The sequence below is a fragment of the Lepisosteus platostomus genome, chromosome 1 (genome assembly GCF_059453375.1).
Source record: "Lepisosteus platostomus isolate fLepPlt1 chromosome 1, fLepPlt1.hap1, whole genome shotgun sequence".
Classification (NCBI taxonomy): Eukaryota; Metazoa; Chordata; class Actinopteri; order Semionotiformes; family Lepisosteidae; genus Lepisosteus; species Lepisosteus platostomus.
The window spans coordinates 414,882-435,379 of NC_142611.1; the positions used below are offsets into that span (position 1 = coordinate 414,882).

The window sequence follows — 20,498 nt, forward strand, 5'->3', positions numbered from 1 at the left end:
TCAAAAACAGGTATGCACACATACAGATACACAATTTGTCTTGTGACAGTAAAAAACACAGCACCTGTCATATTTGGTAACCAGGAGCCGTATGATCTTGTTCAGACATTCTGAAAAAGCAGAGGGTGAAAAAATCTGTTATTGCTCGAGAACGCTCTGCTGGTAATGAGGCAACGTGTTTTCTAAGGACATTCTTTTGCTCTTAGAGTACTCCATGTTGGAGTGACTGTTACTCCAGTGACTGCACTCCACTATGATATTCAGGCATTGCTTGTACAGCCTGAGAAATAAGACCTCCAGAATGGCACTGCAGGCCATGTTCAAACGGGCTGCTTCTGTGATCTCAGAATGTCTGCAAGCATAAACCTTCAGGTAACAGCAAGAGGTGCTTGCCTTTAGTGATACAGCAATTGCTACAATTGTTTTTTATACAGCAATTGCTACAATTGGTTTTTATGTTTTACTCACAGATGTGAATTAGAGATCATTTTAAAAGCTTATTTCCCTCTTCTTTTATGGAGCTGACAGTCTACGTTAGTCATTTTCCTCACAGAGATGAAAGGAAGTGAAACTCCAGGGCCAGGCGCAGAGGGGACTCTCTGCAGCAGAGCCCAGATTCCACACACATCCCTCTGCCTTTCCTTCTCCCTCTTCCGCCGGTACCTGTCTCCCAGGGTGCCCCCAGTAACAGCCAGCTGGCACACCAGCACCGCAGAAACACGACTGATTGCAACACACCTGTTCGCCACATTCCGCCCCACCATCGAGACAGCCCTGCGCTCATCCCCAGTACAGTGCCAGGCTTACAACACTCGTCTGTCACAGCTCAAACCAGCTCGGTTTCTGCTGCACATCCACAGAATCCACCCCACTCATGACTACAGGATTGTTTTTACACCCATGCAGTGTCAAGAAGTCAACAAAAAGCAATCTGGGACAATGAGGTGAGTCAAGAAGCTCCACACTGATAACGAGTGGGGCTTCGAATGGGCAGATCTTGTAAACCTTCATTAAACTTTCAAACAAATCCTCTTTTCTCAAGTGAAGATATAATTTTCTAATAACTAGATTTTAGATAGTGTGATAAATGTTCTGTATTATGTTAGATTATAATACTGATAATAAATGGGGCATGAAAAGTAAATTTCTCTTGATTTTATTTGATGATCTGCCAGTTTGTCACAGTGGCCCAGATTCTGCCCTATTCATCTTCATACAAGGGGCTCTTGGTGTCTTAATAAACAGCAGGCCAGGACACTGTGTGACAGCATCATTAGTCATCTCCCCATAATCCTGGCCAGTTTCTCCAGGGAGTTATTAGCACATCAATTAAAACTGCAAAACCTACGGGCAGTTAAGTGCTCCATAGCTAGCCAAGCAGTGTATTCCTTCAGATAGGTTTCATTAGCTTTTTTTATCAAGTGACAGATAAAATCGGCATATTCAGACAGAGACAGCTTGTGGCCTTAGTCTGTCCTTATTTCCTGTTCAACGCAAACCTACACCATGTGATAAAAAAAATCAATTAGAAAACAAGATTTTCCATTTTTCAGGTCAGATGTGGTACAAACCTCTCACTATCATAATTTCAGAGCAGTGTGGGAAGGCACAGCAGGCAAATGGTTCTGTTTAAAAGTTGGAAAACTTTATACATTGCAAACAGATCGACTTGGCACATTGCAGGAGGGTGGAACTCTCTGGACAATGTTTAGCAGTCTGCCAAAGGCAATCAATTATATTTACCGAAACAACTATTCAGACAAGTGTGTGTTGCTTTACACCCGTCAGAATATTCCTTGTGCACTCGAATGTTTTATAAATAGACGTGTTAGATTCAGAAATAGAAGGATTTATTTTCTGAGGAACAGTAAGACTCCAAGTTCCTGTAAAGCTACACAATTTACACATCCTTTTTCCCGTGTTTAAGCACACGGTATTTATCAAGATAACGATTAACTACACGAATTCATTTCCTGGATAGTCTTAAAAAATATTAGTTTTGTCAGACACAAAGTTATTGCTATCGCATTTTTTTTAGGATAGTTTAATTTTATTCAAAATATTCTTACGTTTTAAATGTACATTTATATACAATATAGGTAAAATTGAAAATTATTATTAGAAGTCACATAACGATCACGAGTATTAAAACTAAATCTGTTAAATGTCTCTCTAAATATATAATTTAAAATTCAAAGATAAAAAGTATTTCAATATCTATGTATCTCAATCATTTTAATACATGACCTAATGTAAAATAAATAACTGCTACAATCATAACAATTGAATTTTTTTCTGATTTTGAAAACGTTTATTCGTAATTTTCTACCAACCCTGCAACAATCACAAAGGCAAATAACGCCCCCTGTCAACTCTACAAAGTACTACCACTTACCAGTCAACACTGCGATGAAGGGTAAAACCGCGTACTATATGCTATTTCAGATTATTGCATTATTCATGCAAAGTTTGATTTCTGAATCTGGAGAGACAAATGTCCTTTTCTTCTGAATAATCTTACTTCATTTAATGAACTTAAACAGATTTCTTGAGCCCTAAAGCACAACAATGTTTTTATTTGTTGTGCATTGAATGCCTATATAAACCTATAGCAGTGGCAATGTTATTTCATTTATTTAACGTGGTCGTTAGGTTGACAGGCTTTCAGACGACAAATTAATTTGAGTGCGTTAACGATACGCCTTTCACGCAAGCTTGCTCGGCGTCTCCAATGAGCACACAGTGCCGGCGGCGCACCGCTGTCTTTGTTGCTAAAAGGCTCTACCACACCGGTGTTTGAGATCGTATCGATTCAGTGCTCATATTGATCAACGAATCGTTAAATCTTTCCTTCCGTCATAGGATGTTAAGAGGATTGGATTTACTTCTTCAGTTCAGACATGCTAAATGACCTGCCTTACGTTCAGCCCATCAAGGGACACTAGGTCAAACCCGTGGGGCGGGCGGTTTAATAATAATTACCCTGCCAAAAGTGCTCTGTAGGTTAGCTTGGAAACGGCAAGTTAAACCAGATGAGTTTTAACCACGGTAAAAACCGACATGAAGTCGCAAACGATGAACCTTAAACGATCATACCGTTCTATCTACTTTTGGGTGTTCTTTAATCGGATTTAGAAATGTCTGTTTTACTGGTTTAATGTGATCTTGATCAATGCTTTCCTTTCCCTTCAACGTGTTATAATTCTCTTCTCAACATGCTATTGTCCAACTCTTACGTGCATTGTCCTATCGGGAGAAAACACCACTACACGAGAGGACTGGATTTATTTATTTCTTTAATTTATGGATGTTGTCCGGTCTCCTCGATGCTTTTTAACTGATTGTGCTCAGACCAGTATTACTCAGTACGGTGAGCTGTACAGATGTGACTTGTCTTTTGCATTCCTCACCTAACGACGGCAAGGAACTCCAAAGAAACCCGATTGGAGCCGCGTTCTCGGATGTGGCGAGTTTACAACCGGCGCAGAGGAATCTGGAAAGCGACCTGCAAATGTGGATTGCAAATCGTGAGTCATGCGTCTTTAAATAGGGGTCTGTACTCACTGCCAAAGTTGAATGTGATTTACTTTTAATCCGCATGAGACCCAATCTAGGTTGTGTTTCGACATTCCAGCAGAACGTGGTGAACAAAAATAATAAAGCCCTTTCAGAGATAAAGTAGAAATGTACGAATCCTATCGTTATAATGTTTCAGGTTTTTTTTAGACCACTGTCTTGATCAAGTGGGTAGTCGTCTTTTATGTTGAATAAATACAATCTAAACTTGATAAAATAATATTTACTTTATTAAAAAATAAAATTACAGAATTAAAAGTAACAAGACAGAAATCCCTACTTTTTGAATTCAGCACAGTGATTTATTATTATTTAAACTCTTTCTATTCCTTTTGTAGATAAGAAAGGTATTGTTCTGTTCATAGCTGGCACTGTGCTGAGCTCTTCAGTTATCGGTCTCTTTCCCTCTCAGTCCTGGAGGTGACAGCTGACGGCTGTGTGTTGTTTCCCCTGTCAGACAGGCAGTGTCATGAGTAAGAGCAGCCCGTGGGATGGAGGGATGGGGAGAGGGTTGAGGGGGTTTGGGGTGCATGCTGGCTTATCACACTGTTTCACTGATACCTGGCAGGCAGGACCATCCATTACTCACAGAGCATTAAAACAAACTTCCCATCGAAGTCCATAAGCAAAGGGCTGATCTTCTGTTCTCACTGAAATACCAATGCAATGCAAAACCATTAGCATTGTAGCACTGGAAACATAAGGTTTGTATTTGGTAAATGTCAGTATTAGAGTGCCTCAAAGCTTTTCACGCTTACAGGCACAACAAAAGGATGAAACATATTAAATGAGGTTCAGAATGACCAAAGCAACACTAACTAAATTATATTATGCTGATAGTCTAACAGGAACTCTGGCAGAGGCTTGAACACAGACTTAACAAGCACTAATGATTGCAATTAGTAATTAACTCACTGCACAAACATCCTTTCTGCTTTGGGATCACACTTGTGACACTGTGTTGGGGGGCAGCTTTAATGATGCTCCAGTTGCACAGAAGAGACTTTGTGAATTTCTCCCAGCTTTTCTTTTTTTTAATGCAGTACCTTATTTTCCCTGATAAGCTTGCAGGTTACTTTAGGGAAACAGCTCAGAAACGCAGTAAACACAATGAGCCACTCTTCTGTTTCATCATCAAAACACTTCATCTTTGGATAAGATGAATAGTGTGGTGTCACAGTGGGCAGAGACTTCTTTTTATTGCAGTCTGCTCAAATGAATGTTCACTACCGCAAAAAGAAAACTGAAAAAGCAAAAAGACCAATGAGGAAAGAGCCCTAATCTTGAAGAACGCATAGTTCTTTAGAAGAACACAAACTGCCTTACAGCCTCATAGAGACTCTTATAAACATATATCAGTAGGCAGCAGTATGGAGAAATACCTAGGACTGGATTGGTCAGTGTTAGGTTTGGGGTTCAGTTCCCAGGTGGAGATGCTGCTTTCGAGTGACAAACTTGATCCAGAATGCTCCAGTAAAGTGTCAATTTGTGTAAATGTATATAGTTACTGTGAGTCACTTTAGATAAAAGCATTAGCCAAATAACAGTCTTAACAATATAAAAATAAAACATCTATTTTAAAAACTGTTTTTCCCATGCAGTGTTTTAAACCAGAGGTCCTGCAAAGCTAGAATTTTCACATCCCATGTAGTTAAATACTGAAAAGTCTAGTAAGAAGATAATATGTGAGAAAAACGGCCCCGAGCACAGCCAATCTGGACTCTGAAAATTGACACCTCTTCCAAGGACCCTGGTTTTAAAGACGCCGAATTCCTGAGGAAGATTCAAACTCCAGGAGCCACTGCAAGGGGTTGTTAATTAGCAGCTGTCCCTCTCGGTGTCTCGAGCGAGCCAGTCACAGCCCTGAACCCCAGACACCCCCTGCTCCTCCCGGCCAGGGGCTCCCTGCTGGATGCAGACACAGGAGCCACGGGGCTGCCCCGTGCACAGCCAGCTCAAACACAGCAGGATGAACACAAATCAATTAAAGCTTGCATGCGAGCCGGTTGGTGTATTCTCAAAGGTCAGGGCTCAGGACACAAGAAGTCTACAACATTGCTGTCATTCTGTGAGTCATCTGTAAGAAACACAGCCACAGGGAAACCATCTACTGCTTCAACAGACTTTGTTCTCTTATTTCTGTTTTTTTGTGTGCAGATACTTAAGAGTTGCCATAGAAAATTAAACAGTTAAATTAAGTGCTTATATTTAGCTGTAATTGGAAAGAAGAGGTTCTGTGCTGGAAGCACTGGAAGGTAAGCGTTAGTTTGTCATCAAATTTATTCTCCCAGTGGAGACAGAATCAGAAAAAAAATAATGCTATTGCAGTCAGATGTTATGTGATCCAGCACTTAATGTCTTTAATTTCTCAGGAACAGAATGTTTGCATACTAGGCTGTCACACATGCAAACTGCTTTCAGCCTGGTAAAGTCATGACGTTTGCAAAAGGTGCTACGGCGCCCCCCGATGTATGCAGAAAGTGCCTGCAGGTTCCACCAGACCCAACAGCCCCTGTGTGGCCACAGCCTGCTCCACCACTCTGGCAGCTGGCACCACTTCAGATTGAGAATTGTATTCTCAGTTCTAGTGTGCTCCACTTGACTGAAACGTGAGCACAACTAATTACAGCAATGTAAATTCGGTGCTCACTGCACTACTGACACTACTATTAGAGCTTTCTTCAACAAAGCCTTAAAGAATAGCTCTGAAGGTGTTCATTTAACCAGCCCCCTTGGACAAGGTTGTTTTTAAGATACATTAACAACCTCAAAAGCACCACACTTTTATTTCAAGGTTCAGTTTATTTGAACAATGCGATTATGTGCATACTCAGCTGATAATGATCAGGTTCTTTTCCCAGCCTGGGCACTACAGTCACGCTTGATGCTGGAGAACAGAGAACTCTGTGGACCTTTCTGGGCATTGCAGATCATCATACAATGAGGGCATCTACAGCAACATTTTCTTCCATGTTCTGTAGTGTTGTGAACGATAACTCACTTGGAACAAGTAAAGGTTTATTCCCAGCTGAAAAGAGAAGAAAGAAAACACAATGTTTCGTCTGTGGAGCCTTCTTCGGGTCTTCTGTTTTCTTTCTTCTCTTTTCAGCATGGAATAAACCTTTACTTGTTCCTTTGCAGCTGACATAGCTACCCACCTGAACTTCTTCTACCTACTTCTGCTGTGACCCACTATGCCTTCCTCCAAATATTTTTCTAGATCTCTTCGTCGTTCCTTCTCCTCCTCCCTGGGCCACTTCCCCCCCCCCTTACTAAACCAGCAGTCAGTCTCTTCACAGCGATCTGTTCCAAGACCAGGCTTTCTAATTGACCCGAAGAAGGCTCCACAGCCGAAACATGGTGTTTCCTTTCTTCTCTTTTCAGCTGGGAAAAAACCTTTACTTGTTCCTTTGCAGCTCAAGCTGCCCACCTGATAACTCACTTGTGTTAGAAGAGCTATCAAAGGGTTCTCTGTTTTTCTGTGCTCCTCCCAGTGTTAGTGGGGGACACAGTGATGCCTGAAATGACCGCCCTGGACATGGCCCAGCCTCGGCCGGCGGTGCTTCTGGTTTCGTTCCCCTCTGGGAGCCGAGATGAGCTCAGCCCAGGTGTGGGCTCCTGTGCAGGTAAACTTCTTAATGTCTCCCTGACGCGTCTCCACAGGGCCGGCAGCCCTCCCAGTGAGGCCGGCATGGCGGGTGTGTGTTTCATGTCAGTGACCCAGAGAGAGCTCAGCACCTCTGGGAGCGGGTCTCCGGTGTCTTCTCCTGGCAGGAAAGATTAATGGTCTGACATTACAGCCGTCAGAACCCTTCATCAGTCTGCGAGGCGAAATGCTTCTGCCAAATGTGTTAGGTGACAGTCAAGGGCTGACTCTGCTTTACTGTGTTTTACAAGTTCCTTAAAGCTGTTAATTGTGGCAGAGTGCTTATGGCCTTTATTACTATTAAATGTTGCATTTCTCCTTTCTGTTTTTTTTTTTAGTGTGGAATTATCCTTTCCATGTTCCTTCACAGATATTTTTTGTGTTAATAATAAGCTGTTAGGTGATGGTAACTGGATTTGGTTTGAAATGCATTAAGGTTTGTTATTCCGGCATCATTGCGATCACTCAAAAGTCTGAGTGAAAATTGTGCCAGGTAAGAAAAAAAGCTTAATGAATGTATGTATGTGTGTGAAGTAAAAAGTTATTGGGTCAAAAATACTGCACTACTGACCTGTTTGTATTTGTTTCCCAATGACTCTGTGGGAGTTTTTGAAGATGCCTGAAGATGCCCTGTTCACCTCCAGTGTTTCAGAGAAACACCCAGGGGCACCAAATGTTGGGAGCTGAGCAGGACTGTGACCTTTTAGCTCCTGGGTCATGAGCTCCTGGGTCACCTTCTTTAAACAAAAGCAGCATAGCGATCTATTATGAGGGCCGGGCATGAATTGATCCATCACAGGACTGGTCCAGCTTAGCTGAAAGAACAAGTTAGGCTACTTCAGAACCAGTAAGGACACTATAATGTTATAGATTTTTCATTTAGCAAAGATTTGTTGAAACCAATGTGTATGTACTGTATTGCATCAGTATCGGTGAAATGAGGACAATTGCTGTTGTTAACATTTGCCAAACTGTTGCTAAGTCATATACAGCAAATAAAAGATTGATTGGTTGTTTGATTGACTGAAGTATGCATGAGGAAAGGTTATTTATTACCTGGCTTATAGCTTCAAATAGGGGTCTTTCAATTACAAACAAATCACTGTATTGTGCAATCTTTCAAATATATACATTTTGGGGGTTTTTTTTCTACGATCCAGGATGTTCAGATTGCAAAGGCAGAACATGTCAAGTTTAATGATTTACTTCAGATTGTTTACAGATTCATTTTTAATGAATAATTATTTTTCATTGGGAAGAATCTGCTACAAAACTACCAAGTTAAACAAAAACAGATGTTTAGAATATTATACCTAAGACTCACTCCAGCAGACGTTTGAAAGAGTTCCAGAGCTGCTTCACTCTTTTATACTCTGGGTGAGTTATGGGTGATTTACCACTGTGTCACATCCTGTATGGAAGACTTTCTCTTCCCTTCCCCCCTGCTGTCAGTACACCCCCCTGCCATATTGAAATGAGCTCTGCTAAACACAGTCCAATTGTGCTCATTCTCCACCCAGATGTCATCCCTCTGGCTTCACTGTTCTTTTAACTGGACTCTACAAATATGTGCAGTTCCAACAGTTACTAGAACATACACGCAATTTGTCTTACCCTTCTTCTCAATGTGCTTCTTTATATTAATCCAGCTAAGTGACAACATTAATAAGATGTTGCTCTTAGGCTTATGATATATAACAGTTAGGCTCAATGCTGAGCCTTGCATCATTGATCTGAAATTATGCAAACTGTCCTGCCCTCCTTCAGTAAAGAAGATACCCCCCCTTTGTTGGGCACTCTTTCATTTAATTAAATTAAAAATCAAGTGACCAAATAGCTTTAAGATTGCCTGCTTCTGCTCGCCTCACTGGTGGTGAAGTACCCCCTGTGCAGCCCACAGCTCTCGTGCAGACTGTGCTTCAGAGACCCTGGTCCCAAGAACTAATTATTATTTACTTCTAGACCAGAGTGCTCGAGTGAAACTTCAGCCAAATACTGAGGGTAGATGACCACAGCCCAGCAGACACTTGCCACTTACCCACTACATACACAGACAAGCACAAAAGGCCTGACCTGTCCTTTCATACGAGATTCTTTCATTCACGGCCACAGGAATTTTTGGAATCAACCTAAACTTGTAATTGCAAATAATTATCGTTATTTGGCATCACTGTGATTCCCGCTGCTTGCCGGGCTCTGAAATGATGAATGTTTGTGGCAGGCTGGGTCAGAGAGGGACTGAGGCTTTAGCCGAACTGCCACTAGAGCACATTAATGGCTTCTAATCCTTGGAAACAGCCACAGTGGGGATTAATTAGTAAATGAATTGGGTGGTTGGTGTAGGGGAGAGGTTACACGTTCTCACATGGCTGTCACAAAGTCAGTTTGTTATATAAAGAGCATCGGGTGCCCAGAGGAGAGGGCCACTGTCAACGAGGGGTTCTTGCAGTACTTTCTTGTGCCATCGTGAGTTTTCATGTGCTCTGGTGTTGTGAGGCACCGTTGGGAATATTTCCTATTTGGCCTGTAGTTTTGTCAGATTGCTTTGAAAACTGGTGGAATGAAAACAAATCACTGCAGGGTGTAGCAGCAGGAACCACATATATCACACTTTCAGAGGCACTGCACTGTAAAGTAGGTGCCATGGGCTTGTGCTCATCTCGCACTTGGTGTCTGTGCAGAGCCACTCAGGCAGAGCTGTGATAGAGGCCACAGTCTCATGGGCTGTGTGCTAAACAACCTGCAAAGTTAGACATCCGGCACATATCCACTGACAGCTGAATTTGAGGTCCTGTTTCTATCCGACTTTCATTGTTTGAAAATCTTTAAACTATGAAAAACGTACAGCATTAAATCTATGTTCGTTTAGCCTGTTACAACACCAGACAGTAATAGTTATAAGACCATTGGATCCATACTGTATACTATTGTTAATATCCTAAAGGAAACCAGAGGTGATTGAACTTATCTGGGCTGCCCTTGGTCACTGGATGCCATATTCTTGTCCACGAATGCATTTTTATAAACCTTCCTGTACTGTTGCGCTTATGCACAGAGAGCTCCTCTGGCCTCAGGCTTTACTGGTGTGACACTGCAATAAAAGCACAGCCACAAGGAGGAGGATGAAAGAGTCAATCCAAACACCTAACATGTAATTTTTTACTGTGCACTTCACTGCAGGACACAGGGAGTTGCAGAGGACTTCATAAAAAAGGCAAAATTGCACAAACCCAATTGGAAAAGCTGTTCACTTTCTTTATTTTTTTGTCTTTGTTGGTTATCCTCCCATTTTTTCTCTTGATGGGATCTAATAAGAGAGATTGGTCTTTGTGTTGGGCCAGCAGTGTCATCATGTTTGTAAATGAAAATATCAATTACATTCTTGTTATGCTTAATGTGGTCTGCATGTTCCTCCAGCACTCACATTCGCATTGTCGAATATAACTTGAGTCTCTGAGTGCTTTTTTTCTCTACACGTGTGTATGTGTGCCCTGCAATGGACTGGTGTCCTAAGCTATAGGATGTTACAGCCCTTCCTGGGAATTAGTCAGTTTCTGATAACATTGAATACATAAGGTTGTGTCTGACCTAAATTCCAGAAATCCAAATTCGACTAAGTGTTGATGTAACTAGGAAATAACTTTAAAAAAGTGCTTCCTCCCCAATGTGATGAGAATGAAATCCCTCTGTATTTGTGGGGAGGGAGCTGGAGATCAGAGTATTTCGCTGCTCATACACATTATGATTGATCACAACTGAGAACTGAGAACACTCAGATACTGAAGAGACAATGTTAACTTTTTCTACACACCCTAAGCACAAATTAATATCTGGAAGAGCAAAAATGAAAAAAGTGAGTGGGGTCTCTATTCATGCATTATGAGAGAGACTGGGTTTCGCCTGGCTGCAGTTTGAGAGGTTAAAATGATGCTGTAGAACCCATTGGAACTGATCACAGTGGAAGCAAGGTCCCTTCACAGAAAGTTTAAGCTTCAGGCTCGGCTGCTTATAGACACTGATGAACAAAGAAGACCATGAACAAACAATCACGCTTTCACAGGCAGATCAACAGGTGTCGAATGCTTTTGCTTCCCAGTGTCCTAAAAGAAACAATTGTGTTTGTTTCCAGGATGTCTGTCAACCAGACACGCAGTTGCAGTTCGCAGACACACCAGTTCTCCGTTCAACCACTTAGGGCTCAATTGTGTCGCTTACCTACGCTGTCCATTTTCTTCTCCGCCTGAGGAGAGGCAAAACAATTAGGTTTCAAATACGAGTGAAGGAAGTGCTTCTTGATCTAATTTTAAAATAGCGTTAATCAACTTTTTTCATTTTGTGTAATACACTGGAATGTTGTTTACCTGCAGGAAGAAACTAAGGTTAGGGAAGAAACCAATTATGATGAAATTCTCATGATGACAAATTCCGGATTTACAACATTTATGGGCAAATGGAAGATGTCTGATGTGACATTGAAGATGTCTGCTCCATTGTGAGTGGATGAGCACAAGATCTTCTTGATTTGACACTGACAGTGCCTTTGCCCTCAGCATGCTGAATTCCCTGTGGCTTCCTAATAAACTAATGCAGCTGCCAACTGAGCCCGACTGACACTTTCACATTCAACCATGTCTCCTTGAATTAGAAATATCACATTCTTGCATTCAGACACTCTCCAACAACAATTTCCATGGCTCAACTGCTCCTGATTATCTGTAGTGCTGAGAAGGGTAGATTTGTGCCTCTCCCCTCCCCCTGTTTGTTTCTGTGCCCTATTTGTGCCTCTCCCCTCCCCCTGTTTGTTTCTGTGCCCTATCACAGTCCCAGCAGTACAGCTGTTTCAAATAGCATTAAATTGAAATAGGCCCTGAGCAGTGCAATGTCTCCCTTCAAATTCATATGCCTGGGCTACAAGTAAGCTTTGTATTTTTTGTAGGCATGTGCAGAAAATCCTAGAATGAAGGCTGTGGCATTCTCAATTCCAATTCCCCAAACCATTTATTGTGGTATTACTATCCAAACATCCCTGACAACGTCTCATCTTCTGTATAGAATTGGGCCGTCAATAAAAATAGCCTTCAGAGGAATCTTAGTAATTCACTTCACCAAATCAGTGTCTTGAGTGGTGTGCAAGATGAGTAATGTGCAGAGTTGGTACTAGATTTTTTTTTTACAAAAACAGAAGTGTTTATTGTTTTGTAAAAGCTTTCTGAAGGCCGGTGACAACAGGAAAAAGAAAATGAGACAACAAAGCAGTTTGTGGTTTCGTAAATCTTGATACAAATACAAGGGAGAAGATGTGGACTATGGGGAACTCCTTGAGATTAAAACAAAACAAAACCGTAATTAGTCTTTTAGTAATTTGGACATCATGCTTTGAGAAAGATACCTTGCACTCAAGGTATATATTATATATTGTTTCTTTCAAGTAACCCACTTTTAGTAGAAAAAGTGAAACCGAATACTGGTATTATAAAAAGGAAAAATATTTTTGGTATCATAATGTTTCCCCATATTTTCCCACCTTCTTGCTGTGAATCTCTTCAAAACATATAGAAATAAAATAAAATGATATATGCCTGACCATGCAGTCTAATACTAATCATTAGAAGTGTGGCTTCACCCTCCTGTGCTGTGGAGTCCCGGTGAGCGCTCACATTTCTTCTGCTTCGAGTCCTCGTCTGTTCTCAACCTCTGACAGCTCCTTGATGTAGGATTTGAAAATTGGACGCAGCTAGTAGAGAATCCGGTATTGCTGTGATTTGTTTCATACAGGAAATGCTATGTTCCTACTTCTGTTTTCCTGGAGAAATGACCTGTTAAACACACTGTAAGTCATACATGCTAAAAACTCAAAAAAGCAAAAATGTAACCCTATTTCTGTGATCTCACGCTTCATCAATATGCTGTAAAAGACTGTAGGCATGGCGCTCAGCTAAATGAAGTCAGCAACTATTCTGGTTGATTTCACAGCCTTTTTTTAGAATTAAGATCCTAACCAAGAAGTAAACACAGGGTACTCTGAGAAACCTATTTTTAAAAGACACAAGGCCAGGGATGTTTTAAACCAAGGTTAACCTAGAACCTGCAATTTGCATGGATGAAATAATACCACACACTCATGCAAAAAACACAACCTGAGCAGTCTAAATTGAGACAAATGCTGAGTCTCTAATAGATTCGAGTGGGAATGTGTTCCATGTGTTTTTTTCACTGAACTATGACTGTTATGTATGCATTTTTCAGACTGTAATGGTCCTTTTATGAAAAAGGCCTGTTTTGCTATGACTAAGAGTAGATACAGCATTCCATCTATTCAGTCTTAAGACTTTATACATTCAATCTGGTGTGTGGGTTGAAGAATTAGTCACGAATCCTCCATTAGGCTGAATCTAAATGTGAAGGTGGCTAGTTTTTCTAGCTTTCCAATAGTTTGAATTCTGACAAAGGAGACTCTATAGATATGTATACAAAAAAGAAATAGTCAGCTTGTTAAAATGATTTGCGTAGTGTTTCGTGCTCAAGTATATGATAAATACATTAACTTCAGGCTGCCAAGATGGAGGATAAGTGCACATAATAGTGTTGAGCAGGGACCAGAGAATAAGAGTCTGCAGGAGAATCTGCATTGTCTACATTAGTGGTAGGAAATTGACATGTTAACTAATGTGATCCCTGAGCCACACGGTGCTTTATTTGACTATAAAAGAGTGCTGTGTTTAGGCAGAAATGCAGTTTTACAGTTGATACTCTCTGTAAATTCAATCTTCTCAAGTTCCAAAGGGATTTCCTAAATAAAATTCATACATACAGTATGCAACATAAGCGATTGCTTTTGCTTGAATGTATAGAATTGGTCTGTGTGCAGAGAGAGAATCAGAGGGATCTATACACATGACATTTCTCTCTCCTCCCTGACATTTCCAAACCAGCGTGCTCCCGAGGTTGGGAGACCCGCAGTAATGAGTGCTCGTCGATTCGTCCACACGTTCGAGGTCACCGTATCTCCCCCCTGTGGGGGACCTTGGCCACGCGGCAGTGGAGAGCTGGCTGGTGTTTTCCCCAGCCCCCACAGAACAGATGGCAGGAAACCCTGCTGGACTGCAGCTCTCCGAGATAAGACTGTCCCCGAGTGAATCTTCTGGAGCTCCGTAGGCCTGTGCATTTCCTTCCAATACCTATTTGGCATGTACACTAGTGTAAATATTTTGGCTCAAACTGATATATCTAATAAAACTGTTTAGAATGTCTTCCTAATGTTTTTACATTGCGCACGGATATAAACCATTCCATACAAATACATGGACAGGAAAGACAAAGTCAGCAAAGCACCTTGTATAAATATTTGTAAAATCTGTAAATCCTGGATAACCTTGCTCATCTTGAAGGAAATTTACAGCTTCCTGTGATGTCTATTTCACCTTTCTTTTCAAATACATACTGTCAGGATATTTTTAATTCATATTATTGATTATAACAATATAAAAAAACTATAACGACCCTGACTAGAAATATATTTTCTGCTAAGGGATACAAATTATAATGTGCTACAATTATTATAAATAAAACACTTCAGAAAGAATATTATTTTCTAGGTTTTGGCCTGGACACTTTTTTATCATTTGTATATAAAATCCCAACAGGAAAGTTTGAAAGTCACATGTTATAGTTCACACTATGCTTTCAAGTCAACTACTCTGTGTAAATGTTGAGTCCAGCATCACCCCACATACTGCCATGAAAACATCTCGTCTTAAACTGGACAAGGCACAATATAAGCTGTTCCAACCTGTTGATCCTGCACTGAAGCAGAAAGCTTCAAAAGGCCCTTGTATCCTTGTAGAGACACAATGCTCATTTTGAAGGATTGAGGGATTGTATTGACATTGGTGCAAGTGTTGGAGCAGGGGTCTCAGAATTCAGTCATGATAACATCAAGCACTGAGATTATCATCGAAACACTGGGTCAGCTTCTAAAGAGGGAGTTGACAATTTACATGTTTATCTTCAGCAAACGTCTGTGAACCTTCTGTGATTTTTGAACATGTCATACCATGGTTAAAATAGATGCAGAACTGAGATTCATCCTGAAAGCACTCCCAATGGCATCCCCAGTATTCAGGCCTGTGCCTTTTGCCTGTATTAAAACACAAACAGCTGTGAAGCCCAGTGATGCTGAGTCATGGTCTTGTCATTTTTTATTGACATTTTGGAATTCAGTATATATTAGTGTTCTTTAGAAACAACTTAGTTTGTTAACTGAGTTAAGTTGAAAGCTTCTTTCCAGTCCAGGTGACAGCGCTCTGTGATTATATGCTGTAAATCATTTACAGGTCCTGCTGGTTGTTCCCTTGTCATTTTGCTGCCATAAACTGATGGGGCACGTCAGAAGCTGCTGTGTGCTGTGAAAATCTAGTTTAGTTATAAGACCATGAAATCAGTTATTAAAAGTTTAGTACATTTAGTAATTTAGTAAACTAAGTGGGGGCAAATAGGGACATCTTTGAATATACAAAAACTACAGAATCCATTAATAAGGGCATCTTCACAAAATAAAGGATCCTGGCTACTGAAATACTGTAATATACCCTAATGACTGAAAAAGCCAGGCTCAAAGCTTTGTGTTTGGTTACATTGTGGGCAAGAAAATGGCAGATGTTGTGCTGAAATGAGTTGATGGCTGATGAGGTTTTCAGGTTACCAAGTCCAGAGCTCTGTCTTGAGTGACAGAAGGGAGTATTTTTATTTCCATTTTCAGTGCACAGTCCCTGCCTGTGGCTGCGTACTTAATGAAAAGGTTATGCTCTTCACTAACTCAAGACAAGCTCTGTTTAGATCCCAAGTCTTTCCTGCATTTTAATCTGTACCTCACAAACAGCAGGAGGAAAAAAATAATTTTCATTTTTACTCTATGCCAAGTCCCTCTAACTCCAGCACTCACCAAAAACCTCATGCGAAACACAGACATACTGTGCAGGCACATGTACCCACTCGTGCTGAGGACGCGGCAAGACTGACACGCAAAGACAGACCAGTATAGACTGTATCACATAAAACTTAGTCTAAACAAACTTGAACATAAAAATATGTTAACATTAGAATGCAAATCATAATTTTTGTTATTTGACATGAAGGTTTAACTCTCATTTCTTTCCTGAGAAGTCCTGGTGATCAGTATTTGTACAGCTTTATCTAATGTAAAAACTAGTAATGGTTTGGTCACAGAAGGGATGTAATTCATGTTTCAAGCATCTGATGTCTATGTAGGCTCTCACGTATCAGTATAGTGAAGTTGTGAGATCCGGGACTGCTAGGCATTTTTCTCTACTGTCATGTCGGTAAACATGACTGATGCAGCACGACTCGGTTGAGCTAATTTCTTCCTAGTGCAGGACGATATCTCCAGGGTGAAATTCTTCTGGGTCGACAAGGTGGACTGGACTGTGGCCCTGCAAGGGCTCCTCACTACACCATCCATCAGACCCAGACCCGACACAGTGCCAGGGGTCTGTCCCTCAGAGTGTGTGCTGAGCCAGAGTATACCGTCTGACCCAGAGCTGCTGGAGCAGTGACAGGAAATGAGTCTTCAGTGCCAGGATACTACCATGCATATTGCACCTAAAAACCTCTCTTTCACCTGTCAGGAATCTTGCATCACTGCTCTGGAAATAACACTTTATGGCATAGTACCTGAAGGGGAGACAGCACTGAGTGTAAAAGCTTCATTTCAATGGCTGTGGTGAAGAGTAGGACAATGACCAGAGGCGAACAACTTCTGTTGTTAATTTAAATTTATTTGGTCATATGAGACAGTGTCCTTGCACATTAGTTCGAAACCCCGCCAGATACAAGGTTGGCCAATTAGATCCTTCTCATTGCCCCTTCTCTCACAATAAAACCAAGCTAGAAGGTTTCATCCCTCTCATTTTCAACAGGTTGTACAGCAACAGATGATCAATAGCCTATGTATTCAGTTGCACCCAGGCCAGGACAGATCAGTCTGCTCTTTAGAGGCACACCTTGGGTCTACAGTACACACAGAGCCATGCTCTGCACTGGACTTCTGTCACTGGGTGTGGGCCACTCTGTGTATAATCTTAAAATATTCAGATTCGATTTTCCTGCAATTTCCATTGACAGAAAAAAGACATTTCTATTTGGAATACAATTAACCAAGATACAGTGTATAAAAAACAGAATCACAACCAAGGATATAGCAGGAGATACCTCTTGTTAACTTCACTTCACTAATTATTTCTGACCAGATACAATCTATCGAAAGAAAAGGTCCTCCTTGGTAAACAGCACCCCTACTGGATCGCAACTGATTTGAGCTGGCTGCCAGTGCTGTTCAAGTTTAATTGGTAACGCACTCAGGGGTGTTTATATGCCATCGGAGGAGCTGCAGAAGGACCCCTGCTGTGTCTAATCTTTACCTCCGAGGAGACCCGAGCAGCTAAGAGCACCGTCATTAATAGATGAGCTTCTCATCTCGAGAGGATTCTGTCACAACAGGACCGCGGAAAGTGAGGACTCTTCTAATGGAGAATCAGCCAGAGTGAGAGGAAAAGGAAAAAATAGTCATGAGAGAAGAGGAAGAAGCATGTCAAAGGATAATTAAATGTATTAATGCACTAAATAAACAACACACCAAAGTAATGGAGCGTGGCAGGTTAGTTTAGTACTATGGTGTTTTTACACATTGGTTTTTGGTAAAACAAAGTAATTCCTGGTATATACGGCCGCAGTGTAGGATCGAATTATCCATTATTGCCCCTAAGGGAATTTGTCTTGCACATCAAGAGCTCATAAACATATAACATAGGCAATAATACAATGCAATAATGGTACGATACCATGGTACACATCAACATTTAACAACATCAATCAAACCCAGACAATTAGTTTGTGAAGAATCTAAAAACAACAGCAGTATAAATAGTAAGATCCCTACTTGCAAAAAATTTTTAGTTGTTCAACAATACTTTTAGGTAAAAAACATACTTTTAGGTATAAAGGAGGCAAATTCTCTTAGTCTTAATAAAGGTTATCTGGTACTTTCCCCAGTGTGCAGGAGTGTATATTCTAAAAAGAGTGGATAAGAGGGGTCGTCTAAGACATGGTGTGCGGGATTAATATGATGCTTCATTAGACACATTGCTGAGTCCGTGAATGTGCCGGTAATCTTGCCACCAGTCCTGATCACTTTGTTTAACTTGTTTTCTGCAAGGAGAAGGCACCTTTCCAGCCCGTAATACTGAAGGTTAGAATGCTCCGAATAAACCTTTTAAAGAGTGTAAGAATTGTGCACATTGTGTACAAAGCACAGACTATTCAGAAATATATGACTGAGCAGACGTCAAAGGAACTCTTCTGACACTGACAAGTCATAATACCGACCTTGCAGTTCTTAACTGGGGAAAATACCACTTATTAATGACTATATTAATTATTGGGGAACTTTGGTTATTTAACATTAGTTATTGGGGTTAATGGGGAAATAGACTTCCTCTAAATTATGTTTCCATCCTTTCAGATGCTGTCTGCTGACTCTCAGTGCTGTAGTGCAGATGACTTTGCAGTCCAGAAGCCCAAATGGTGCCCCATCTACTCTGCTGAGTCATTTTGTGGTTCTCCATTTCTTTTTAATAACTCAGAGCTTGTAGCCAACACATTCCTCTTCCTCAACCTTCCTCCTCTATGAAAAGCACATTTATGCTTTCATCAGATCAATCCTTTCTATTTGTTTTGGTTTCTTCTATTTCTGAAGTTTGTTCAATACGCTGTAATTTTGGGAAAGAATGAAATGATCTGACACTTTGAATAATACACTGAATGAAAGCAGGCAGCCTGTTGTTTTCAGTCCTGCAGAACACTAAATGGTAAATGTCTGCAATTATGTTCATAACCACTCAAATCAGAAACTACCAAAACAAAAACACAGTTCTGTAGCACAGCATGTTAAGCTTACTTTGTGGTACAATATGAACTGCAATTAAAAGACACTGAAATGCAGTCTCTTATTTAGTTGAAACATACAGTGCACTTAGGCTCCAGGTATTTGTAAACAGCTTTGTGTACATAATCAACACTGTGCATTTGTAGGAGCTTTAATACTAAATCTGTGCTTCACAAAACAGGAAAATTGTTTCTAATAAAGCATCAGAGAGTTGAACATCTATGATCCAGTAAGCCAAGCCGCCAGAACTGACAGCTTTAGTATGACTTATTGTGTGCTTATGTGTACATATGTAGGATTAATCTCTTTTAATAAACCTTTTTTTGGGGGTTCAGCTGGTTACCTGTTGCACCTCTTGGTTCATTTGCAGCAGGAGATTGGAATCATTCCTGGACACTCCAGGGCAATTCCAGAATGTCTTAGATGTCTTGTAAGGAGAAATCAGCAATGCAACACAATATAAATAGATCTAGAATATATCTACACTTCTGAAAAATATGCCACTAATAATTACTGTTGACTGAGAATATTTGCCGGAGAAGACAGCCCATCACACATTAAAAACACGGATGCTGAGCGAAACAGCGCCGCAAGGACAGCTCAGAATAAACAGAGCAATCTGTGACGCACTTGGAAACGAAGATGCTGCAAGGGCCCCTGTGTAGAAACTTCAACAATCAGGAGACAGAGAGAGAGAGAGACGTGCTGCACTCCAGGAGGAACACTCAAAGGGAAATCTATTATTCACCACACCAGCTCACAGGCAGCCGGACTGCATCATCAGGCAGGCAAGGGCTCATCACAGGACGGCGCTCTGCTGTGCAGCACGTTATTTATGTATTGAGAAATAACATGCATTTTAGATATATATGTTTGGCCCCCTCCCCCCTCTGAAAATAACTACAAAATTGAAAAATAGCACAGGCATTGTATAACACAAACAGTAGCGACACACCTGATGAGGCTCCAGCAGAGGTGCTGTTAATTCGTCCTCCTGGTGTGGAGGAGACCTCTGCTTGTTCAGCCCTCTTCTCCCATTCAGGCCGAACTGGTGACTGACACCACTGCAAATAAAAAAACTGAGTTTTTTATGTTTAATATATTTACCAGTATGTAATATTAAGAAAAATAAATGTATAACATTTCTTTCAATTTAAACAATTAATGAAACAATCATGCAATTAATAATCTATTGTTTTTATGATGAAGTGAAGTTAAACATTTGGCTTCAAAAGTGTATTAAATCCGAGAATATATTTTAACAAACTGTCATCTTCAGTTGTGAAGAGGCATCTTCAGCTGCAGCAGAGACAAAAA

The 20,498-nt window shown here is 40.8% G+C and overlaps 3 long non-coding RNA genes across 3 annotated transcripts; 1 reads left to right on the forward strand and 2 right to left on the reverse strand.

Moving 5' to 3' along the window:
• The first annotated feature begins 2,714 nt into the window (after window positions 1-2,714).
• LOC148677426 (uncharacterized) lies at window positions 2,715-19,523 on the forward strand. The gene is made up of 3 exons (XR_015935778.1): window positions 2,715-3,527; window positions 7,071-7,202; window positions 18,759-19,523. It is a non-coding gene; the product is annotated as an uncharacterized LOC148677426 (long non-coding RNA).
• On the reverse strand, window positions 6,359-9,001 carry LOC148677427 (uncharacterized). Its single transcript, XR_015935804.1, has 2 exons — window positions 7,794-9,001; window positions 6,359-7,343 (listed from the first exon to the last, which is right to left on the reverse strand). It is a non-coding gene; the product is annotated as an uncharacterized LOC148677427 (long non-coding RNA).
• Window positions 16,098-20,250, reverse strand: LOC148677428 (uncharacterized). The gene is made up of 3 exons (XR_015935785.1): window positions 20,137-20,250; window positions 19,525-19,608; window positions 16,098-17,760 (listed from the first exon to the last, which is right to left on the reverse strand). It is a non-coding gene; the product is annotated as an uncharacterized LOC148677428 (long non-coding RNA).
• Between the last annotated feature and the right edge of the window lie 248 nt (window positions 20,251-20,498).